This window comes from Triticum urartu, chromosome 7A, assembly GCF_056163025.1.
Source record: "Triticum urartu cultivar PI428250 chromosome 7A, HENAU_Tu73, whole genome shotgun sequence".
Taxonomy (NCBI): Eukaryota; Viridiplantae; Streptophyta; class Magnoliopsida; order Poales; family Poaceae; genus Triticum; species Triticum urartu.
The window spans coordinates 744,527,862-744,534,233 of NC_141879.1; positions in this window are offsets into that span (position 1 = coordinate 744,527,862).

The window sequence follows — 6,372 nt, forward strand, 5'->3', positions numbered from 1 at the left end:
TGCGAGGTGCATGCAATTTTTTGTGTTCAAATAACATCCTAGGAGCACTAGCAAAAAAACAATTTTTGGCTTTTTTGTGAGCTCCTCGAATGTCAAAACATCACACAAATTTTCACGCACCTAGTGCACCCCAAGCATCTTGGTTGCCACAAAATTTCAGATATTTTAGAATTTTTTTGCTATTTTTTTCGAATTTACTGTTCATCTATCAAATCTGGTCAACGTGGACAAACCTGGTCAAATGTGGTAAAACCGGGTCAACGTGCTTAAAATCTGGTTTTTGACCAAGCTTATCCGGTTTTGAGATTTGAAGGACCAAATGTATACCAAAAGATCTTGAGGGAACAAGTTTATACTTTTGGGGAATTTGAGAGACCAAAAACATACTTTTCTCAAACTGAAAAAATGAAATAAAATTATTTTATAGGCTATGCAATCTGAATACAGAATTACCTATGGCTACTTATGTTTTTTAGGAAAGGGCACATTCTAACTTTGTTTGCTTTGACATACAAGGAATGTGTGTGCTTGAGATAATTTCCGGATCGTATTTTTGTCCTGCATACATTGTGTTGGGGTCCTATCTGTATGCACATGTACATAGTAATACAGCTAGAGTACATCACAGTTGAAAATTGAAGAGAACTAATTGAGGTGGAAAGCTGAGCTTGAACCAACTGGAACTGCCAAATGATGATAGACTCAATTTTCACCTTTATAAGCTTATTTAAATTAACAGCTACTGCTTGCATCGATCTATTTTTAGTCTATGAACAACATTTCCATTCGTCTGGTTGTGAGATGAATGTGGAGTACCAAAATGAGTTGGTCAATGTCTGAGCACGTATGAATGCCCTGTATTTGCGAGTTCGGTGCATTTTTGTTTATCTACTCCTAATCTAGTACCGAAGCAAGTAACTTTCCCAAGTGTAGTTTCTGAATCTTAACTGTCCTATAACCCCTTCCTTCCTCTATTGATTGCTTTTCGTCAGAATATGCATTGGTTACTGACTAATTATGTTCGTGGCTAGGCAATGGCATTGGTGATAGGCATGATGAAGGTGAAGCGTTGGACTATATGTAAGATGATTTTTCTTTCTGGTGGGATATACATGCTGGTAGGTATGCCCTGGTGATTGGAAAGGCAGGGGCATACGACTATTTTCTCCTGAAGAATCTTGATCCTCTCTGTGGATATTTATCTAGGCTCATTTTCTATTTCAGGTTGGAAAGAATGCATTGATTTTCCTTGACGATTGCTACATTTTCTTCTTCTCCTGGAAGTATTACTAGCTCTTACTATGATTGGTAAGGCGGCCACAATGTTTTTCCAGATTGATAATAGTAACTGTATACATGTGTTCGAACAGCTAGATTCAGAAACTACACTTTGGCATCAGTCATCCCTAATAATACTGTCGGTTATTTTGGGTTATCTCTGGCCGGATTAATTCCTGCCACACGATCGATCGTCGATGTGCTTATGAAGATCGTGTGGTCGTTTATTTGGCATACACCAAATTGAATTGATTTACGTCCGTCCGTTTGCACTAGGGATGTGGTGGCTCCTAGCTCGCTTGATTCTTCATAATAGCACTTGTTTGTAATAGCATTATTTTACATAATCACTTTCCAGCAAAACAAAATAGCCTTTTGATATATTCAATAATTTCTTGATGAAATGCCTGTCTTAATGCTTGAGTTATGTAATTATCATTTTAGTACATGTCGTTTCAGCTGTTTCTTTTGCTGCCGGATGAATTTCTGTAAAAACAACAGTACTCAAGGGTGGGCATTGCTCCTGTCTATTTACCCATGTGCATAAGTTTGTGTCACAGAAGTGTTCTTATGATCCCTTGTCGGTACTTTAATCTCATTTGATATTGCTATAAGTCTGAAGCTGATAATAAGTACTTGCTTTGAGCCCTTCACATTTTAGATGATAGTTCCCTTTTTTTTTACAAGTCGAACAGCCCTGCTGCAAGTGCTCCATTTGTACCAGTGAAAATGAAATTCACTTTATTTTGCCTCTTGTCAGCCTTATTTAAATCTGAATACCTAATTACCAATGAGCACTTAAGTTTTTGAGATCACGCACGTTCCAATTCTGTTTGCTTTGACATACAAGGGATTTGTGTGCTTTTCCAGATCAGACTCTTTTCTTGCATAAATTGTGCTGGGGCATTATCTGTATGTACATGTACATAGTAATAAAGCTAGAAATCTTTTCAGTGTGTGATACATCTATAGAGATACTAAGCACCCACGATTTGAAGCGCTCTGGTGCTTCGGGGTTTGTGGGGTCGTTGTGAGACCTGCATGTAAGGTTGTTTGTTGCTTAGTTTTATTTCTCCTTCTCTCTTTATTTTCTTACAGGTTTTAATTATGAGCGCTTATTAAAATTTGCGAACATTAAGAAGGAAAAAAATATTTTGAAGTTCACGGGTATTTTTAAAGTTTGCGAACATTTTTAAATTTTAAAACTTGTTTAATTTGTGAATGTTTTTTAATTCACGAATATATTTTGAACTCATAAACATTTTCTACAATTCATGGTTTTGTGAATTCACATATTTTTTAAATATCCTTGAACATATTTTAATTAAACTAACCTATTTTTTTTAAATAGTCCATTTTTTTAAGCGAGCAATAGGGCGAGCAGAAAAAAGCTAACCAACTGAGAGGAATAGGGAGTCAAACTTAGCGAGCGAGAGCTCATGGGCCGATCCATGTGAGTGTTATAACAGCAATTCCATGATTTTAGCGTGGATAGGACCTCTCAAGAGACTCAAACGACCACCACCAACTGGCACCGAGACCGACACGTGTAAAGGCACCACAACGACACCAAAAAACTTCATTCTCCTCTAGAAATATTGTCTCCAACAAAAACCCGACACGATATACAAATGAAGAAACACCTTCATAATGTAATTAAAACACAAGACAACATTGATAAAATTGTGAAATCTAAGGCACAAGCGAATGAAAGCAGATTCGCATAATTAATCACTTAAACTTCCATGCACTACAGAGTCCAACTTTTAGTATTAACATTGATCTTATTACATGTACTGTTACAAAGATGCAAAATGCACTACTGATTTCACAATTTGCCAAAGGCACTTTTGGAACGTGAGTTGTTAATTAATGACAAGCACAACGGGCTTCTAGGAAACTAAAGGTTCATGCTACGACATAGGGTAAAGTTTCCTAATTTACATTTGTCTGTCCATGACGGAGGAGCATCGGGAGTGTGGGGTCCCAGGAAGGGAACAAGGAAGCACAGGAAACACTTGCACGCATGCGCAACCAAACAAAACAACCGACCGTGACACTCTACTAGATATAAAAGAATTAGTCCCACGAGTGAAGAACGGCGCGGCGAAGCGTGTGTTAGCCTCTAGTAGCAGTTGAAATTTAAAAAAAAACCAATTGAAGTGGAAACCTGAGCTTGAACCAACTGGAACGTCGAATGATGAGAGCCTCAATCTGCAACTTTATAAGCTTATTTGATGCCCTTCTTCCTCTGTCCATGTTGCTCTCTAATCTGGCAATCTATTGTTAGTCTGTCAGCCACATATTCATGGGTATTGTTGTGAGGTGAACGAGCATGCTATTTTGTGGAGTGTGAAAATGAGTTAGTGTCGCCCATCAGCGAGTTTAGTGCATTTCTTTGTTTATATATTCCTAATCTTCTGTGGCTCATCTAAACTGTCCTATTGTAATTTGTAATGCCTTCCTTTCTGTAACGGTCACTTTTCATCAGAGTACTCATTGGTTACTGACTAGTTATACTCCCTCCGTTCCTAAATATAAGTCTTTGTAGAGATTCACTATGGACTATATACGGAGCAAAATGAGTGAATCTACACTTAAAATGCATCTACGTACATGTGTATGTGGTTCATAGTGAAATCTCTCCAAAGACTTATATTTAGGAACGGAGGGAGTATATGTTTGTGCCTAGGCAACGGCCCGCATCGGTGATGGGCACGGTGAAGGTCAAGCATTGGACAATATATAAGATGGTTTTTTTTCGTCATGGGATATTCATCGACCCCTGGTTGCTATGCCCTGGTTACTGAAGACCAGTGCGATAGAGAGCTTTGGATCAGGACAGTTAGATCATTCCTGTGAACCTACCTTCTGCTTGTCCAGATGAGCTCGATTCAGCGCCGGCCATGGTGAAGTAGGGGCCGGTGATGGCAGAGAGATGGCGGCGGTTGTGTGCTTCCCGTGAGCACCACGCTAACCCTAGATCGGTAGGGATTGTAGGTGGGGATTGTGGCAGCGATTAACCCCGTAAGTCATGCCCCGGCCCCCACCTCTGTTTATATAGCGCGGGTCACAGGGGCCCACCAACCATGGTTTGGTTGGGTGCCCCCAATCAGGGCGTGACTCAAGGGCCCGTTCGACCCGTTGGGTTCAAACGGGAGAGAGATCAACCTAACATTCTCCCTCTTGGTCTCAACTTCACTTGAGCCTATCCAGAAATCATAAGGCTTTTCCTTAAACCCATGTCGGCTAAGTGTTCCTGAAGACCAGTGGACCTGAAGTTTTTTCATGCTCTTCTTGGATATACCCTAAGCTGGTTTACTACTTTAGACTGTGGCTTGACACAGATTGATTTTTGATGATATCTAATTCGCTAGCTACATGAAAGAAATCCTGCTATACCTGTAAAAACGGTAAAAAGAAAGAAAAAAGAAATTCTGCTATACATGCACTAGTAGAAAACAGGGCTTTGGTCCAGGCCGGGTCAGCCCATTAGTCCCGGTTCAGTCCAGAACCGGGACCAATGTGGGCATTGGTCCCGGTTCGTGAGCCCAGGGGGCCGGCCGGGCCACGTGGGTCATTGGTCCCAGTTCATCTGGACCTTTTGGTCCCGGTTGGTGGGATGAACCGGGACCAATGGGCCTCGCTCCTGGCCCACCACCATTGGTCCCGGTTGGTGGCTTGAACCGGGACCAAAGGCTCCCCTTTAGTCCCGGCTCATGTCACCAACCGGGACCAATGAGGTGCCTATATATACCCCTCGCTCGCGAGCAGAGCACCCCAGTGCTCTGTTTTTCTCTGGCCGAGGGGGAGAGGGCTTGGTGGTGCTCTAGCTCACCTCCTATGCACACAAGGTGTTCGATGAAATTCCCGAGCCACACTACTTAAGCTTTCTCCTCTCCAAGCTCGACCTCCAAGCTCCATTTTCCATAATATTTGTCTAGGTTTAGCGGTCCGTCACGCCCCGTCCCCGTCTTCACCGCCTTCGATCACCCGCGCCGAGCTCATCGCCGGCACCACCGTGGTGAGCCTCTTGTTCTTATCTTCTTTCTGAAAGGAAAAATATTCTTACTTGTATGTTTACATAGATACTTGTATTATTTTCTTACTTTTATTATTGCATCTTATATAGTCTGATGGTTTTGGTATCCACCCCCGTCGGCCCTCGTCCTGTCTATGATTCGGATGTGGTATATATATTATCTTTATAATTATTGGTTCATTTATTGTTTATGAAAATTATGCCGACCAACGTGACATAGATTTTATTTATGTAGGATGTATGTGAATCGGAAATGCCAACCAACCCTATTGTCGAGAGGTTAAATTTAGTTGAATAAGAAAACAATTTGTTGAAGGAAAAAATAAAAAAAATTGAGGAGGAGAAGATGATATTGGAGTTGCATGTTGCGGATGTCGTCGATGATCACAAGATCAAGATGGATGCAATGCGCTTGAAGATTAGAAAGATTAGAAAATATGCCATTCATACCGAGGCTTGGTATCATTATGCCGTTGGATCAATTGTTACCTTGGTTGCGATTATGATCGCATTTGTTTTTGCATTGAAATGTTTTACATAGTTTCAATGTATGGTTTAATTAATTAGATGCTCTGGAGAGCTATATGTTGTTAGATGAGAACTATGTATGCACTTTGGTTTTAATGTGATGATGAACTTCTATTAATTTGGACACTTAATTATATATAATGCACGCAGATGAACCGACAATGGATGTACGGTGACAGACACACCTGCGAGTACATTAAGGGCATGTATGAGTTTCTCGATGCGACTGAGGCAAACAAGCAGAATGGTTTTATGTGTTGTCCATGCACTGAATGTGGAAATACGAGGTCTTACTCTAACCGGAAAATCCTTCACTCCCACCTGCTTTACAAGGGTTTCATGCCACACTATAATGTTTGGACGAGGCACGGAGAAATAGAGGTTATGATGGAAGACGGCGAAGAAGAAGAGTACGATGACACTGAGAGCGGAAAGGACACATATTATGGTTACATAGTGGACATATGGGAACTTGACTACGGACCTGATTTTAAGGTCCCTTTGTTTAAGTGCAAATGGGTCAA